We start from the raw sequence: 20,183 nt of genomic DNA, 5'->3' as shown, positions 1-20,183 counted from the left end.
ATCGGTGGTAGTGAGCTGTGACCTTTTCTCCCTTCTCTCAGTTGCTACCCCAGGCAACCACTTCCAACATTTTGGCAAACTTGGCTTCTCAGCTTTATATGCTGTAATTTCTTTTCCCAATCCCCAGCATCAACTGCATGAACTGTCCAACTTGCTGATTCTTGAAAATGTTATGAACTTTCTGGCCTTCAAGTAATTGTTTATATTCCTCCTTTTGCTAAATACCTTCACTTTTTCCACAGAGTTTAAGAAAACCCTACTCATGTTTAATTCCCAGCATATATGTCACCATCCCAAGCCCCACCTAAAGCAAAAATAAATACTTTGTCATGTATATTCTCATAGCATCCGATTATACTTCCATTCTAGTACTTATCACATTCCATTATAATTAGTTGTTTATAAGACTAATTCCTTTGTAAGGTCTTCAGACAGAGGAATTCTGCCTTATTTGTTTTTGTACGGCCTGTATCTAGCTCAGTGTCTTGTTGATCAAAAAGATGATCAACACATACATGTTGAATCTTTGGTCATGGAAAAAAGGAGAAGAGTTTTAAGAAATATTTGGTGGTTATAGCAGAAGATGAACAGAACTGAAAGTCCAGTTGGTTCCAAAAGTTCATGTTTTGAGAATGCTCTCTACCCAAACATGTAACAATTAAGTACAAAAAAGAAAAATAAGATAGCCATGTTCAAAAAAGATAATAGAGCGACAACAAAAGAAAACTCAGTGTGCTAAGTGAGCTGAAGACAAAGACCTCCTAGGCTTCAGATGGTCAGCAAGTACAGATGACTAGTTTAGATTACACATAATATTGTAAACTCTACATGAGGAGAGAGAGTGGAACCTAAAACACTCAGTTAGTGCTGGTGGGAATATATAAACTGGAACAATGACACAAAAAATAATAAAATACACCTTGTGATCCAACTATTTCATTTCTGTGCATATACGCTACAAAACCTTGCCCAGGTACACAGAGATTTGTCTCAGCAGTTAAGTGTACCTGCTCTGGAGATAGACCTTTGGGCTCAAGTCCTAGCTCTGTTACCATGCGTGATGTTACCACAGACAATTACTTAACCTCTCTTTGCTTGGGTTTCCTTGTCTCAAAAAATGGAAATAGTAGGAACACCCATACCTTGGGGATCGTTGTGAGGATAAAAATGTGTTAACCATTTGTATAACTCTTAGTATAATGCCTGGCACAGAGTAAGGACCCAAATTTTAGCCATTGTCATTATTAGGGCAGCTGTAATTCTGTTAAATACAAGGCAACAGGCCCAAAATTGAACAGTTTATGATAAACCCCATGTCACCAAACTGAGACTTAATTATAGTTTTAGCTTTTCCTGAAATGAAATCTTAAACCAGTCAATCAGGAATCACCTCATCAGCACCTGCTAGGTAATCTGCCTGATAGACCCCTGCTAATCCCCTAAAGGAAAGCAACCATGCAATTACCAACCTGCGTTCTTGCCCCCTATAACTTCCTCGCTCCTTTTCCTTTCTGCCTACAAGTCTTGCATTTTGTACATCTCCTTGGAGCTTCGTCTATCTGCTGGGTTGGATGCTTCTTGATTCAAATTCATTTTTGCTCAAATAAGCTCTTAAAAATTTTAATACATCTCCGTTTTGCTTTTAACAACTCTGGCTTCAGAAGGTGGAACTGAAGGACACCCCAATGACCCCTGGAGCATTGAGCAACCGGACGAACTTACCTGTTGTGTCTGTGAGCTCACTGTTTTCTCCGAACCTTTGGAGGCCCTGGATGAGTCTCTCTCAGATCCCGGCTTCGCAGCTTTTGCATTAGGAGATTTCAGACTTTATTTGAGCACTTCGTTTTCTAGGCTGGATTTGAAAACTGGCAGGAGTCCGACTGAGTCTGACTTGAAAACAGGACTGGGTCCAATATGGAAACCGGACTGAATTTGCGGAAGCTCTGGGTCTGACTTAAGCTGAAGTGAGTCCAGTGTGAGACATTGGGTGAATAAAATTTTATTTCAAGCCTGAACAAGTAGGTTGTGGCCACAGTGGAGAATTTTTAGCATAGATAAGCTTATCCATTTACAAAGTGCTCTAGAGAAAAACAAGGTCTCAACCAATCTCTAACTCCAAAAGGTAGAGGAAAAATTGTTTTTCCTCCCCTACAGTTTTTGGGGACCAGGGTGAGATCCATGGGGACACCCTGCTGACTCCAGAGCCCACAGCCAGGATCCTAGGAAAACTGGCCGAAACTAGCAAAGGGTGAGCATTCTTATCAGAGTCAGCTCTCACAAATCTCCACCTGTGAGGCCCAGTCAAGAAAGGGAGGTGAGGGCGCCTGGGTGGCTCAGTCGGTTAAGCGTCTGCCTTCAGCTCAGGTCATGATCCCAGTATCCTAGGATCAAGTCTTGCATCAGGCTCCCCGCGGAGCTCCCCATCTCAACTCAGTGGGGAGCCTGCTTCTCCCTCTTCCGCTGCCTGCGGCTTGCCCTGCTTGTGCTCTTTCTCTGTCAAATAAATAAAATCTTTAAAAAAGGGGGGGGGGGTAAAATTTCACATCATCTTTCTTTCAGATTGGCAGGCAAAAATATTTGTAAGGATTAGATCTTAGAATTGTGACTTGTGGATTTGCTTTGGGTCCCATTGGAGAGGTTGATTCTTTCTCTCCCAGGGACAGCTATTGCCTTCTTGTTTGTCTCACTTTGTGTCTTGAGAACTTGACGTGGTTTTCCGCCTGACTCAATCATGCAGGTTTTTGTGTGAGCAGACAGCTCAACCATCACGTTGGGCGGAGGGGGGCAAATGTGGCTGGACAGAAATGTTTGTTGCACCCCATTTGCAGCTAGCGGTGGCTTGACAGAAATGCCAGTTGCGTTCCATTTGTGACTAGGGTCCTACCCACTGTTGCCAGCTCTCAGAGCAGTTCTCGAAGTATTTTGGTTGTCTTTGGGAATGCCTCTGTATCTTGGGAGGGTAGTATTTTTTGTACCTCTTTGGGGATGCCTCATGTGTCCATCGGATTGTCCAATACTGCCAGGAATATTTACTTTTGCCTAGATTGAAGCCTAACAATATATTCAAAAGAATTTTTTTTTTTTTTTAATGTAGCTCTAAGGTCAGCAGTTGACCAAATTGGAAGCTGACATTCAGAGTCTGAGAGGGACTTTTTTAAAGGCCTTCTCCCCTCAGCTAAAATGGAACTATGTACCCAAAGAGAAAGAAAAATATTCTAAAGCCTTTGTGGAAGGATTTACTAAGACATCCAAAGACACATACTCTAAATCTAGAACACAGGAAACTTTATTTCCATCTGATTGAATATCTTCTCTGTTGATGTAAAGATGAATATACACATATATAAATGGTTGTTAAAATGTTGTAGGTTTGTCAAAGCGTAATCTTGGGAAAACAATTTTATGTGTGGCTAAGATTGGAATGGATTTGTATACTTTATTTTATTTTATTTTTTTAAGATTTTATTTATTTATTTGAGAGAGAGAGAGAGAGAGAGAGAGAGAGAAACAGCATGAGAGGGGGAGGGTCAGAGAGAGAAGCAGGCTCTCCGCTGAGCTGGGAGCCTGATGTGGGACTCGATCCCAGGACTCCGGGATCATGACCTGAGCCGAAGGCAGTCGCTTAACCAACTGAGCCACCCGGGCACCCTATACTTTTATTTTCTTAAGATTTTATTTGAGAGAGAGCACGAGAGCACTAGCAGGGGGAGGAGCAGAGGGAGAGAGAGAATCTTAAGACGACTCAGTGCTGAGTGTGGAGCCTGAGGCCCAAGGTGGAGGGAGGTGCTCAATCCCAGGACCCTGAGATTGTGACCTAAGCCACACACAGACTAAGAGTCTGATGCTTAGCGGACTGAGCCACCCAGGCACCCTGGGCTTGTATACGTTTTTAAAAGATGAGTTTTAACGTCAAAAGTATGCTGGTGCAAAGTTAGATTTTGCTTTTCACTCTGAAAAGAACCAAGTTGGGGCGCCTGGGTGGCCCAGTAGGTTAAGTGTCCAACTCTTCATCTCAACTCAGGTCTTGATCTCAAGCTTGTGAGTTCAAGCCCTGTGTTGGGCTCCACACTGGGTATGGAGCCTACTTAAAAAAAAAAAAAAAGGACTAATTTTTCTTACATTATTGGTCGCTCTTAAATTATAAACAAAGAGTTTTAGTTTGTTTGTTTTTTACCTTTTAAATTATAAGCCTAGATAGCAAGTATTTTGTGTCTGACCAAAATAATATGCTATGCTTCATGTTGTCTTTATCAGGTCTTTGACTACTGAAGAAAACCTAGTCTTTCCAATATTATAGGAGCTACCTTTTGTTTACAACTATATAACCTTCTCTGTTTGCCTTTATCATCTTCTCTTGTCCCTTTGGTTAAATAGATAAGTATTATTTCATAATGACATGTGATTGTATTTAATCAAATATTCAAATCCTTTAACTTTTTCTCAAGATTAAATTCTAAGTGGAGTCTTTTTCCCTTAAACTGAGATTCCCCATGGTCTCTGGAAAATCTCAAAGAACTTAGCTCTCACCTTGTAAAAGAGAGATGTTAAACTAATTAGGTTTATTTGCTATGTTAAGTTACATGGGAAGCATTGTCAAATAAGTGATGATAAACTTTCTTGTGTGCTGTACGGATGTATATTACTAATTTAGGTATTCCAGAAATTGTTTGAAGTTTCCGGAAATTTGTCAGTACTCTCACTGTCCACTTATTATCCTAAATTATTGTATGCTACAGAAGTAACAACATTTCCTTATCAAATAAATTCTCATCAGATCTTTTACCATCAGCATTTTTAAGTCTTTTGTCATTTACAGTTACTGTTTTATTCTGATGCTTTTGGTAAAAGTGAGACTCATGGGAAGCACCCTCCCGAGTACAATTGACCATTGACACTGCTGCCAAATAAGACAGTGTCAGTACCTGAGTGCACATCTCACTATTGAATAAAGCCCCACCTGACATCTGGTCCTGTGCAGACGCTGAGATCTCAAAATCAAATTGACATGGAAACAAGGGAGCCAACATCCGGGTAGACCGCATTCTCCCAAAAAGTCAGATCAGATGAATTTTTCTATTCCTCCTTTGTTCTCTGACCATCCTTTCCCTCACTGTTCTTCCACAAGGATCTTTATAATTCTTTTGTCCACCTTTTTCCTTGCTCTAGTCTGGAAAGATAATGCTACTCTTCACATATCTGTCAATTCTGCCCATCACACACTTCTCCCCGATTTCCATTGCCTCATTTTCTCTGGAACAAACTCAGCTCACTCTCTTTCGTGTCAGGCTTCCTAACACTTGGGGGTCTGTTTCCCTGTTTCTGGTTAACAACCTCAACCCTGGGAACCTTGCACCCAGGATCTGCAAAAAAAGGACACAAGGCAAGGGTAACCAGAAAAAAACCTCCTGCGTGTTCTACAGTTCCTTACATTTTACTGGCCTACATAGCTGTCATCTTTCCAGTCCCAAGCCACTTACTCAAACCATAATTACCAGGAGACATTCATAATATTAATTCAAAATTTGCTGCCTGTGTCAGATGCCTACTGCCCTGGCTAAAAGTAAGTGCAAATGAGGCTATGATCGGGCACATCTCCTTAACTCTGGAAGATCTTACAGAATCTGCTGCTAAAGAAAGCAATAGCTGCCTGATGGAAGTCCCTTAACCCTCTGGCCAAAGCTGTTCTTGATAATAGGATAGTCCTTGATTATCTTGTAGCTGACCAATGAGGTATTTGCACTATAGTCAACACCAGGTGACAACCACTTGGATGGAAACTTCGGGAGAAGTGGAGACTCAGGTATATAGGATCAGTGAGTAAGCTGCTTGGCCTAAGAAAATGACTCCTTCAATGGGCCCTTTCTTTGACATTTTTGATTCTGATTACTTTGGATTTGGGGGACTATGCCTCCAAAATGCACTCTGGACATTGGTTATTATCCTGCTTCTAATAATCATAGCAGTCTCTCTGGCAAACTATTTTTTCTCAAAAGCTTTACATGCTTGTTCGCAGCTGCTAACTATGAAGCAAATGATCTCGCTAAGAGGAGAATGTCAGAAAAGCAACAAAGAACTTAAAGAATGTGAACCCGATGCTGTGACCTGTGAATGCCACACACAGATTTCAGCAAAAGCTGGAAGAACGCTACAGCGGTAGCTGGGAGTAGCGCTTATCTCTTATTATTATTTTTTTTTTATCACATCTCTCAGTTAAGCTGAGAGTGTGGTCAAAAGAGGGAATTATTAAGAACAAGACAACAATCCAAAATGAAGTTGCTTATGCTAAGCCCCATGTCATCAAACTGACATTTAACTTAATTATCATTTTGGCACTTCCAGAAATGGAAACTTAAACCAAGTCAATCAGGAATCACCTGATCAGAGCTAGATAGGTAAAATGCCTGATAAACATCTGTGGTCCCCTGCAGGAACGTAACTGCAATAACCATCATATAACTTCCACATCATGTAACTTCCTTGTTCATGCTCCCTTCTGCTTATTAAAGTCTGCTTTTGGGATGCTGCCTAATTTGAATTGATTTTTGCTCAAATAAACTCTTAAAAATGTAAATACATCTCAGTTTATATTTTAACAGTTCTAACAAGAAAAAAACCTAATCGATGGAAAATTCTACCACCAAGAGGATAGATCTTCTGTAATCAAACACTAGAATTAACCACTTCAATTCAATAGTACTTGATATATCTACACATATCTGTATGGATAAATCTTAGAAACATAATGTTTAAAAATAAAGGAAATAGGGGCAACTGGGTGGCTCAGTTAAGTATCCAGCTCTTGATTTCAGCTCAGGTCATGATCTCAGGGTCTTGAGATAGAGCCTATGTCAGGCTCTCTGCTGGGAATGGAGCCTGCTTAAGATTCTCTTCCTTTCACTCTCCCTCTACCCTCCTGCACCACCCTCTCGCTCCCTCCCTCCCCCAATTCCCCGCTCATGTATGCAGGCCTGCTCTCTCTTTCTCTCTAAATTAATTAATTAATAACAAAGCAGATAGATTAATAATATGCTCAGCATGTAATTTTATATAAAGTTTAAAAATAGGAAATCATGGTATCATATATATACACGCATATGTGGTAAAAGTTTAAAAAATTGAATAGGAAGGCCACAGACCCACTCATAATAAAAATTACCTATGAAAGGACAAGCAAGAGAATAAGATTATGAAGTGAAAACAAGATTTCAATGTTTCAGTATTTTTACTTTTTAAAATTTTATTTAATTATGTTATGTTAATCACCATACCTGACATCATTAGTTTTTGATGTAGTGTTCCATGATTCATTGTTTGCATATAACACCCAGGGCTCCATTCAGTACGTGCCCTCTTTAATACCCATCACCAGGCCAACCCATCCCCCCACCCCTCTCCCCTCTAGAACCCTCAGTTTGTTTCTCAGAGTGCATAGTCTCTCATGGTTCGTCTCCCCCTCTGATTTCCCCCCCTTCACTTTTCCCTTCCTGCTATCTTCTTTTTTTTTCCTTTAACATATAATGTATTATTTGTTTCAGAGGTACAGGTCTATGATTCAACAGTCTTACACAATTCACAGCGCTCACCATAGCACATACCCTCCCCAATGTCTATCACCCAGCCACCCCATCCCTCCCACCCCCCACCACTCCAGCAACCCTCAGTTTGTTTCCTGAGATTAAGAATTCCTCATGTCAGTGAGGTCATATGATACATGTATTTCTCTGATTGACTTACTTCACTCAGCATAATACCCTCAGTTCCATCCACGTTGTTGCAAATGGCAAAATTTCATTCCTTGTGATGGCTACATAATATTCCATTGTGTATATACACCATTTCATCTTCTTTACCATTCATCTGTTGTTGGACATCTTGGCTCTTTCCATAGTTTGGCTATGGTGGACATGGCTGCTATAAACATTGGGGTGCACGTACCCTTTGAGATCACTATATTTGTATCTTTGGGCGAAATACGCAGGAGTGCAATTGCTGGATCGTATGATAGCTCTATTTTCAACGTTTTGAGGAACCTCTATACTGTTTTCCAGAGTGGCTGCACCAGCTTGCATTCCCACCAACAGTGTAGGAGGGTTCCCCTTTCTCCGCATCCCCGCCAACACCTGTCGTTTCCTGACTTGTTAATTTTAGCCATTCTGACTGGTGTGATGTGGTATCTCATTGAGGTTTTGGTTTGGATTTCCCTGATGCCGAGTGACGTGGAGCACTTTTTCATGTGTCTGTTGGCCATTTGGATGTCTTCTTTGGAAAAATGTCTGTTCATGTCTTCTGCCCATTTCTTGATTGGATTATTTGTTCTTTGGGTGTTGAGTTTGATAAGTTCTTTATACATTTTGGATACTAGCCCTTTATTCAATATGTCATTTGCAAATATCATCTCCCATTCTGTCGGTTGTCTTTTGGTTTAGTTGACTATTTCCTTTGCTGTACAAAAGCTTTTTATCTTGATGAAGTCCCAATAGTTCATTTCTGCCTTTGCTTCCCTTGCCTTTGGCAATGTTTCTAGGAAGAAGTTGCTGCGGCTGAGTTCTGAGAGGCTGCTGCCTGTGTTCTTTAGAATTCGGATGGACTCCTGTCTCACATTTAGGTCTTTCAACCATTTGGAGTCTATTTTTGTGTGTGGTGTAAAGAAATGGTCCAATTTCATTCTTCTGCATGTGGCTGCCCAATTTTCACAACACCATTTGTTGAAGAGATTGTCTTTTCCATTGGACATTCTTTCCTGCTTTGTCGAAGATGAGTTGACCATAGAGTTGAGGGTCCATTTCTGGGCTCTCTATTCTGTTCCATTGATCTATGTGTTTGTTTTTGTGCCAGTACCATACTGTGTTGATGATTACAGCTTTGTAATAGACCTTGAAGTCCGGAATTCTGCTGTCACCAGCTTTGCTTTTCTTTTTCAACATTCCTCTGGCTATTTGGGGCCTTTTCTGGTTCCGTACAAATTTTAGCATTATTTGTTCCATTTCCTTGAAAAAAGTAGATGGTATTTTGATAGGGATTGCATTGAAGGTGTAGATTGCTCTAGGTAGCATTGACATCTTCACAATATTTGTTCTTCCAATCCATGAGCATGGAACGTTTTTCCATTTCTTTGTGTCTTCCTCAATTTCTTTCATGAGTATTTTATAGTTTTCTGAGTACAGATTCTTTGCCTCTTTGGTTAGATTTATTCCTAGATATCTTATGGTTTGGGTGCAATTGTAAATAGGATTGATTCCTTAATTTCTCTTTCTTCTGTCTTGGTGGTGGTGTATAGAAATGCCACTGATTTCTGTGCATTGATTTTATATTCTGCCACTTTACAGAATTCCTGTATGAGCTCTAGCAGATTTGGGGTGGAATCTTTTGGATTTTCCACATAAAGTATTATGGCATCTGCGAAAAGAGAGAGTTTGATATTTTCTTTGCCGATTTGAATAGCTTTTATTTCTTTTTGTTGTTGACTCCTGTTGCTGGGACTTCTAATACTTTGTTGAATAGCAGTGGTGATAGTGGACATCCCTGCCGTGTTCCTGACCTTAGGGGAAAGCTCTCAATTTTTCCCCATTGAGAATGATATTCACTGTGTGTTTTTAATAGATGGCTTTTTTGATATTGATGTATGTACCCTCTATCCCTATACTCTGAAGAGTTTTGATTAAGAAAGGATGCTGTACTGTGTCAAATGCTTTTTCTGCATCTATTGAGAGGATCATATAGTTCTTGTTCTTCCTTTTATTAATGTATTGTAGCACATTGATTGATTTGCAGGTGTTGAACCAACCTTGCAGCCCAGTAATAAACTCCACTTGGTCATGGTGAATAATCCTTTAATGTACTGTTGGATCCTATTGGCTAGTATTTTGGTGAGAATTTTTGCATCCATGTTCATCAGGGATATTGGTCTTTAGTTCTCCTTTTTGATGGGGTCTTTGTCTGGCTTTGGGATCAAGGTAATGGTGGCCTCCTAAAATGAGTTTGGAAGTTTTCCTTCCATTTCTATTTTTTGGAACAGTTTCAGAAGAATAGGTATTAATTCTTCTTGAAATGTTTGGTAGAATTTCCTTGGGAAGCCATCTGGCCCTGGGCTCTTGTTTGTTGGGAGATTTTTGATGACTGCTTCAATTTTCTTAGTGGTTATAGGTCTGTTCAGGTTTTCTATTTCTGCCTGGTTCAGTTGTGGTACTTGATACATCTCTAGGAATGCATCCATTTCTTCCAGATTATTTAACTTGCTCATAATATGTTCTTATAATTGTTTGTATTTCTTTGGTGTTGATTGTGATCTCTCCTCTTTCATTCATGATTTTATTGATTTGGGTCATTTTTCTTTTTGATAACTCTGGCCAGGGGTTTATCCATCTTGTTAATTCTTTCAAAGAACCAGCTCCTAGTTTCGTTGATCTGTTCTACTGTTCTTTTGGTTTCTATTTCATTGATTTCTGCTCCGATCTTTATTATTTCTCTTCTCCTGCTGGGTTTAGGCTTTCTTTGCTGTTCTTTCTCCAGCTCCTTTAGGTGTAGGGTTAGCTTGTCTATTTGAGACCTTTCTTGTTTCTTGAGAAAGGCTTGCATTGCTATATACTTTCCTCTCAGGACTGCCTTTGCTGTATCCCAAAGATTTTGAACAGTTGTGTTTTCACTTTCATTGGTTTCCATGAATTATTTTAATTCTTCTTTAATTTCCTGGTTGACCCATTCATTCTTTAGTAGGATGCTCTTTAGCCTCCATGTATTTGAGTTCTTTCCGACTTTCCTCTTGTGATTGAGTTCTAGTTTCAAAGCACTGTGGTCTGACAATCTGCAGGGAATGATCTCAGTCTTTTGGTATCGGTTGAGACCTGATTTGTGACCTAGGATGTGATCAATTCTGGAGAATGTTCCATGGGCACTAGAGAAGAATGTGTATTCCGTTGCTTTGGGAAGGAATGTTCTGAATATGTCTGTGAAGTCCATTTGGTCCAGTGTGTCATTTAAAGTCTTTATTTCCTTGTTGATCTTTTGCTTAGATTATCTATCCATTTCAGTCAGGGGGGTGTTAAAGTCCCCCACTATTATTATATTGTTGTCAATGCGTTTCTTTGCTTTTGTTATTAATTGCCTTATATAATTGGCTGCTCCTATGTTAGGGGCATAGATATTTATAATTGTTAGATCTTCTTGTCGGATTGACCCTTTAAGTAGGATATAGTGTCCTTCCTCATCTCTTATTACAGTCTTTGGTTTAAAATCTAATTTGTCGGATATGAAGATTGCCACCCCAGCTTTCTTTTGGTGTCCATTAGCATGGTAAATGGTTTTCCACCCCCTCACTTTCAATCTGGAGGTGTCTTTGGGTCTAAAATGAGTCTCTTGCAGACGGCATATGGATGGGTCTTGTTTTTTAATCCAATCTGATAGCCTGTGTCTTTTGATTGGGGCATTTAGCCTATTTACATTCAGGGTAACTACTGAAAGGTATGAATTTAGTGCCATTGTATTGCCTGTAAGGTGACTGTTAACTGTATATTGTCTGTGTTCCTTTCTGGTCTATGCTGCTTTTAGGCTCTCTCTTTGCTTAGAGGACCCCTTTCAATATTTCTTGGAGGGCTGGTTTCATGTTTGCAAATTCCTTTAATTTTTGTTTGTCGTGGAAGTTTTTACCTCTCCTTCAATTTTCAATGACAGCCTAGCTGGATATAGTATTCTTGCCTGCATATTTTTCTCATTTAGTGCTCTGAAGATATCATGCCAGTCCTTTCTGGCCTGCCAGGTCTCTGTGGCTAGGTCTGTTGCCAATCTAATGTTTCTACCATTGTAGGTTACAGATCTCTTGTCTGGAGCTGCTTGCAGGATTTTCTCTTTGTCTCTGAGACTCGTAAGTTTCACTATTAGATGTTGGGGTGTTGACCTATTTTTATTGCTTTTGAGAGGGGTTCTCTGTGCCTCCTGGATTTTGATGCCTGTTTCGTTCCCCACATTAGGGAAGTTCTCTGCTATTATTTGCTCCAATATACCTTCTGCCCCTCTCTTTCTTCTTCTTCTGGGATCCCAATTATTCTAATGTTGTTTTGTCTTACTGTATCGCTTATCTCTCGAATTCTGCCCTCATGATCCAGTAGTTGTTTATCTTTTTCTCAGCTTCTTTATTTTCCATCATTTGTTCTTCTATATCACTAATTCTCTTCTGCCTCATTTATCCTAGCAGTTAGTGCCCCCATTTTTGATTGCACCTCATTAATAGCCTTTTTGATTTCGACTTGGTTAGATTTTAGTTCTTTTATTTCTCCAGGAAGGGTGTCTCTAATAACTTCCATGCTTTTTTCAAGCCCAGCTAGTAGCTTTAAAATCATGATTCTGAACTCTAGGTCTGACATCATCTAATGTCTGTATTGAGTAGGTCCCTGGCTGACGGTACTACCTATTGTTCTTTTTGCTGAGGTGATTTTTTTTGTCTTGTCATTTTGTCCAGAGGAGAACAGATCAATGAGAGAACAAAATGCTAACAGGTTAACAACGTCCCCAGCAAATATACTCTATACAAATCAGAAAAGACCTGAAACCAGGGGAACAGAAAGGGAAAGAAAGAAAAAAGAAAAAGAAAAATGCAAAAACAAACAAAAACAGAACAACAACAAAAAAACAGAATATGATCAAATATGATCAGGCTAGTGCATAGATCAGTGCCACACACTAGATTTTGGGTGTATTTTGGTCTGTTAGAAGAAAGTGCCTCCTAAAATTTTAAGGAAAGAAAGACTTATATATGTACAAAATAAGGGTAGATACAATGAAGGGATGGAACATGACTGTAAAGATGAAAATTATAAAAGATTTTATAAAAGGAATTGATAAGATAAGAAGGTGTGTGAAAAAAGAAAGAAGATGATTAAAAAAAAAGAATAAAAAGGGAGAGAATGTGATCAGGCAGGAGAATAGAAAAAAACCATACACTAGTGATTTAGGGTATATTTTGATCTGTTAGAAGAAACTGTATCTCACAATTTTAAAGAGAGAACAACTTATATATATATGCCAAAAATAAGGGTATCTCCTCTGAAGGGATAGAATATGACTTTAAAAGTGAAAAATAAAATTTTTTTTTTCTAAAAGGAATTGATAAGATGTTGGTTGAAAAAGGGAAAAAGAAAAATTCAAAAAAAAAAACAGTTAAAAAAATTAACTTTGAAAAACTAAAGAATCATGGTAAAAAAGCCATGAATTCTATGTGCGGTGTTCCCCCAGCGCTGGAGTTCTCCCGTTTTCCTTGATCGGTAAACTTGGTCTTGGCTTGCTGGCTGTTTGTGCTGATCTGGGGGAGGGGCCTGTTGCCATGGTTCCCAAAGGTCTTTGCCGGAGGCGGAACTGCCCCACCCTTGCCTGGTCCGGGCTAAGCAAGCCACTCAGGTTTGCTCTCAGGAGCTTTTGTTCCCTGCAAGCTTTCCATTCAGCTTTGGAGGATGACAGAGAAAATGGCGGCCTCCCAATCTCCACCCAGGGGAGCAGAGAACTTGGGGCCCTGCTCCTCAGTGCGCCCCCAGAGAAAAGCAGTCACTCCCATCTTCCCGGTCTCCGGCCGCACTCCGTGCTCACCTGGCCTGTGATCGAGCGACCTATGTCTGGCACCCGACCCCGTGTGGAGTCTCCAAACCCAACAGATCCCTGCGGTGCGCTCCCGCGCCGCTCCTCCCTGGGAAGGAAGGGGAGTCTCCCCAGCTCTGCCGCTTGTTGGGTCCCTGCTGGAGGAGCAGTGGCCCGACTGGGCCGCGGATCACGGTGTATGGCAACCCCGAGCTGAGAGCCCGCGCCTCGGCTCCGTCTCTGCAGCCGGCTTCCCCGCTCCAATACCTGGGAGCTCTGGCGCACTCAGGCACCCCCGGTCTTTCTGTGACCCCGAGGGTCCTGAGACCACACTGTCCCACGAGGGTTCCACCCCCCGCTTAGCCACTGGAGCGACGTCCCTCAGCAGAGCCGACTTCTAAAAGGTCCGATTTTGTGCTCCGCGGCTCTATCACTTGCCAGAAGCGGCCGACGGAGGCCCCTCCCCCGCCGTCTATCCTCCCGAATATCGCCTCGGATTCGCTTCTCCGCACGCCCTACCTTCCAGTAAGTGGTCGCTTCTCTGTTCAGAGAGTTGTTGCTACTCTCCTGTTCGATCTCCTGTTGAGTTCGTAGGTGTTCAGAATGGTTTGATCCCTATTCAGCTGAATTCCTGAGACCAGAGGAAATCCAGGTCTCCTACTCCTCTGCCATCTTGCTCTGCCCCCCTTGATTACGATAGTTTTGTAGTAAGTTTTGAAGTGGCATAGTGAGAGTCCTCAAACTTTATTCTCTTTAAGAATTGTGTAGGCTATTCTAGATCTTTTCCTTTCTATATAAACTTTAGAATCATTTTGTTAGTATCCATGAAATAAGTTTGCTGGAATTTTGACAGTTAATATTATTAAATCTATAGATGAAGTTTGGTAGAATGGACATTTGGCAATATTGAGTCTTCCAATCCCCACGAACACATAATATCTCCATTTACTCAGCTTTTCTTTGATTTCTCCATCTGAATTTTATAAATTTATACATATAGTTTCTGTACATATTTTTTAGATTTATACCTTGAGTCTTTTCTCTCCCTTCCTCCCTCCCCCCCTCCCTTCCATCTTTTTTTCCTTTCTTCCTTAGTACTAATGAAATGGTATTATGGATTTCATATAGAATCCCAATTGTCCATCGCTAGTATATAGGAAAGCGATTTACTTTTTTATATTGACCTTGCATCCTGCAACCCTGCTATAATTGCTTATTAGTTTTTGGACACCTTCTGTTGATTCTGTGGAATTTTCCAGATAGCTAATTCTGTCATCTGTGAACAAAGACAGTTTTATATCTTCCTTCCCAATGTGTATGCCTTTTATTTTATTTTAAAGATTTTATTTATTTATTTTTGAGAGAGAGAGAGAGAGAACACAAAGCAGGAACAGGCGGAGGGACAGAGGGAGAAGCAGACTTCCGGCTGAGCATGGAGCCCGATGCAAGACTTGATCCCAGGACTGTGGATCATGACATGAGCCGAAGGCAGACGCTTAACCAACTGAGCCACTCTGCATGCCTTTTATTTTATTTTCTTGTCTTATTTCAGTACATTGTTGAACAGGAGTGGTGAGATGGGACATCCTGTTTTTTTTTTCCCATTCACAGGGGGGAAGTAGCAAGTTTCTCTCTGTTTAATATAAAATTAGCTCTAGGTTTCTGTAGATCTTTATCAAATTGAGGAATTTTTCCTCCAGTCCTAGTTTGCTGAAGATTTTATAATGAATGGGTGTTGGATTTTGTCAAATGGACTTTCTTAATCAATTGATGTAATCATATGATATCTTTTCTTTAGTCTGTTGATGTGATGGATTATGTTAATTGATTTTTAAATGTTGGACTACACTAAACACACCTGGAATGAATCTCACTTGGTCATAGTGTATAATTCTTTTTATACATAATTTAATCCAATTTGCAAGATGTTGTTGAGCATTTTTGTAGCCATATTCATGAGAGATATTGGTCTGTAATTTTCCTTTCTTATAATGTTTTTGATTTTGATATTAGGGTAATGCTGACCTCATAAAAGGAGTGTGGAAGTGTTCTGTGCACTCCAACTTTCTGGAAGAGATTGTAGAGAACTGTAGAGATTGTAGAGATTACATATTTATTAGAATTCACAAGTGAACTCATGTTGACCTTGTTCTTTCTCTTTTGGAAGGTTATTAATTATTGATCCAATTTCTTTAATGGACATAGCCCTGTTCAGTTTATCTATTTCTCCTTGTGTGAGTTCTTGTGGTTAGTGTCTTTTAAGGAATTCGTCTATTTTATCTAAGTTACCAAATTTGTGGCATGGAATTACTCATAATATGCTTTCATTATCTTTTTCTTGTCCATAGAATCAGGTGAATTGACCTGTAGCATTTATGATATTATTAAGTTTGTCTGCTCTCTTTTTTTCTTGCTTAGCCTAGGTAGAGGTTCATTAATTTTATTGATCTTTTCAAAGAACCAGCTTTTGGTTTCATTGGTTTTTCTCTGTTGATTTCCTGTTTTCAATTTTATTGATTTCTATTCTAATTTTTTTAAAGATTTTATTTATTTGACAGAGAAAGACACAGTGAGAGAGGGAACACAAGCAGGGGGAGTGGGAGAGGGAAAGCAGGCTTTCCACTGAGCAGAGAGCCCAATGCGGGGCTCAATCCCAGGACCTTGAGATCATGACCTGAGCCAAAGGCAGATGCTTAACCGACTGAGCCACCCAGGCCCCCCTCTATTCTAATTTTTATTATTTTTTCTCCTTGTTGTTTTATGTTTGTTGCTCTTTTTTTCCCTCTAGTTTCCTAAGGTGAAAGTATTAATTATTGATTTTACATTTCCTTCTTTTCTAGGGTATATATTCATTCCTATAAATTTCTCTCTATGGACTGCTTTTACTGTATTCCATAAACTTCGATAAGTTGTATTTTCTTTTTATTTACTTAAACGTCTTAAAATTTCTCTTGAAAGTTCCAAAATTCATGTTATTTAGAAATATGTCTAATCTCCAAACACTTTGGGATTTATCAGCTAAGGTTTGGTTATTAATTTGTAATATAATTCTGTTGTTGTCTGAGAATAAACTTTGAACGACTTCTATTCTTTTAAATCTGTTAAGGTATGTTTTGTGGCCCAGAATATGGTCTGTTTTGGTGAATATTCCATGTAAGTTTGAGAAAAATGTGTATTGTGTTGTTGTTGTGTTCTGTAAATGTCAGTTAGATCCAGTGGATTGATGGTGCTATTCAGTTCATCTATATCTTCACTGATTTCCTCATTGCTGGAAAGAAAGGGAGTGTTGAGACATCCAGTTGTAATGTGAATTTGTCTGTATCTCCTTGCAGTCCTATAAGTTTTTGCCTCATGTATTTTGATGCTCTGGAGCCCTATTACTGTGATGGTAAGATGTGGGAAATGGAAGTCTTCTATAATCTTATAATTAAATATCATTCTTTGAGTGGGCCTAAGTCCTTGAACTAGATTCTCAGAAATGTTTCTTAGCTTTTTTTTTCCCTCCCCTGACATAAGACAGGAGGACTAAAGGAAGTTGGGTTGGCTAATTGCCCTTCGATAGGTCAGATAGGGTCTGATAAAGTCCTTTCCCTGAACAGTGGAACTTTGCTACAGAGACACTCTGGGCATATTTCAGAATGGATGCTCCTCTCTACCTCCTCTTAGGGACATGACAGGATTTTTTCTTTCTTTCTTTCTTTCTTTCTTTCTTTCTTTCTTTCTTTCTTTCTTTCTTTCTTTCTTTCTTTCTTCCTTCCTTCCTTCCTTCCTTCCTTCCTTCCTTCCTTCCTTCCTTCCTTCCTTCCTTCCTTCTTTCCTCCCTTCCTTCCTTCCTTCCTTCCTTCCTTTAAGCTCCACCCTGAGAACATGGTGGGGTTCCTGGAGGTAAAACCCACAAAATCCCCCCCCAACCCCGCCAATGACTGGGCCCTCATACGTTTCTGTCTCTCAAGCTAGTTCACACTCATCTTCCACCAGTTCAGCAAAATGTTCCATATAATTTTGAGAAAAATATTGTTGGGTGATATATTCTATAAATGTCAATTAGATCAAGATGAATTTACCACCTGAGTGTTCCTGCCATTTTATGGCTCCAGGTAGGTGGAACATGACTGTGATTTTCTGTATTCACCTTGTCTCTCCATATTTCACTGTGACAGTTTGCCCCATGACCTCAATTCTCTGATGGGTCTAAGGAAAGTCACTGGTTTTCAATTTGTGCAGCACTTTTTTTCTTTGAGGCTAGGGGAATGAGCTCCCAAGCTCTTTAAATTTTGACCTGAAATGCTCTGCCTCTTTGTATTTTTTAAAATCCAAGTCAACTACTTTTGAGTGAACTCACCTGTGACTCAGCCTGATTAGCAGGATTATTTTACATTTTCTGTGGGTACAATGGAATTGTTCTAATAATAGGGTAAACCTGAGGCCTTGAGTCCCTTAGTCAGGAGTGCCTGGTAGAATTGTTGCTTTTTTAGGCTGGATAGGTAAGAAAAATTGGTGAAGATGAAAATAAGAAATTGTGTTTGGTAGGTGGGTTCAAGCAGATATTTCAGCAAAGATCTCATGAGATCTGAATAAAATTAGTGCATTTATGAAGGCATAAAAATGGATTGTTATCCTCCAAAGACTGTGATCTCTCAAGAAATGTACTTTATGTCCCTTGAGAAGATGAAAAGTGATCAAAACTTCCCAGGGGAAACCAACACCTTGGAGAACACGTTAAATGGGCTTCTTTATCTCTGAGTAGCTATCCTTAATGTCAGCCTCCTGTCCCATCCAGCTTCTCCTTACCCCCCATAATGAGGAAAGAGGTAGGGAGGGAACCCCAAGAGTAGTAATATTTCCCTATTAACTTGCTGAGAAGGAAAATGAACAAGTTGGAAAGACATATATAAAAGATGAGCTAGACCAGGTGAGGCAACCAACTCTCTCCTGACCCATGCTTTAGTTCAGAACCAAAACTGTGCTGTGATTCCCCACCCCTGGAAGCTTCTCTCCCTGACTCTGGGTTTATGGATAAACTCACTCCTCCTCATGGAAGAAGAGACCAAAAAAGTTAAGGTATCAGAAAGGTGCAGTCTCTCGGGACTGAAGGGCAGTATCTGCAAAACGAGAACCAGATGGGTGGGTTAGTCTCATGAGTCAGTTAGTCTCATGACAAAATAACAAATACTGTCCAAAGTATAGACACTTCTAGAGATGAACTTATTGAATACTAATTGCTAATAAGCCAGTAAGTATAAGGACTACTACAAAAATAAAATTAGTAACATTATCTGGTAATTCAGTCCAAAACACACACTTGAAAAATTAGTCTTTAGACAAAGATATATGAAATCTTTATGGTTCATGGGGAAAAGAGTAAGGATGTTTGTAGATCGTACGTGCGCCTACGTTGATTTATTGCTTCATAAAGCTTCTGACACATATATAACAGGAGAATAAATTCTTAACTGTTTAGATCAGTTTTTAACATACCATCAAATAATTTGGCAAAAATACAGACATCTATATTGATGATGAAAAATCAGTGGCAGAAAGAAACACAGGAGTAGTGAAAAGACTATTGCCCAAGTATGTTCAAAGATTCACTGTGTTTCATGGGCAAGCACTGGGAGGTTAAAATATAAATGATTGGAAATAGTTCTAAATAAAGATAAACTGTCCATATATTCAGATACAGTCTTTATGTTACGGAGTTTTCAGAGTGTAGTAGAATGACATGGACAGGAAAATCAGACTCCACAGCCAATTCTTTTGCTCTCCACCTCTGTGTACAGTGAAATAGCCCCCTTCTTTAAACATAGATAGTGAGTTTGCAAGGGTGTTCTTTTTCTGTAGGAGGATGGTAGGTGGCTAACTTCTTTGTGCAGCTAGGGAGGGAAAGCCAGGCAATAATGAGACACATCTCCTTGGACTTAAATGCAGTTCCAGAAGGGCTTCCCCTCTCCTGTCTGTTTCTGGCTGGAGTTATGGTGGCTAAGCACCCTAGGCCTCTATACCTGCTCAACTCCCCTCTCTCCATATGGTGGAATAGGAAACACAAGAAGGAACAATCAGAAGAAAGGGGAATTCGGCTTCTGGAGAGGGGCATGTTACTCCCCTGTACTTACCTCGCCAGAAGCAGGCCCTGGCTTGAATCAAGAACCTGTCAGTCAGTTTAATCACTTATATGTTTGTTTATTTTAGTCCAAAAAAAATTGATACCTACTCTGTGCAATGCACTATTTTAGGTCCTGGGAGCCATATGTGAAAACACTGTATTCATGAGCCCCAATTTAATTTTAGGTCTTAATTTTACCAGTGACAGTAAGAGAGTTCCAGAATTTATTATATTGAATTTCTTTAAGAATAAATCAAAAGGGAGAACAGTTCCCTCTTATTTCTTAAAAAGAAAGACTGCTGGTTAAGTATATCTCAGATGCAAGTAACCAAATTCAACTGAATTTTGTTGGCAAAACTAATGTGACACCTGCCTTAAAGTAAAATTAATAAAACCCTTCTTCAAATGCAACACACACACACACACACACACACACACACACACCTAATTCCAACAAGCACTGATAAGGTTGATTTTCACTGATAATTTCCTGGAGTAGTAGTTTAAATCCCACATCATA

Source organism: Zalophus californianus, chromosome 5 (assembly GCF_009762305.2).
Source record: "Zalophus californianus isolate mZalCal1 chromosome 5, mZalCal1.pri.v2, whole genome shotgun sequence".
Lineage (NCBI taxonomy): Eukaryota > Metazoa > Chordata > Mammalia > Carnivora > Otariidae > Zalophus > Zalophus californianus.
The sequence above is the reverse complement of the archived record's forward strand: the minus strand, read 5'-3'. Positions refer to the sequence as shown.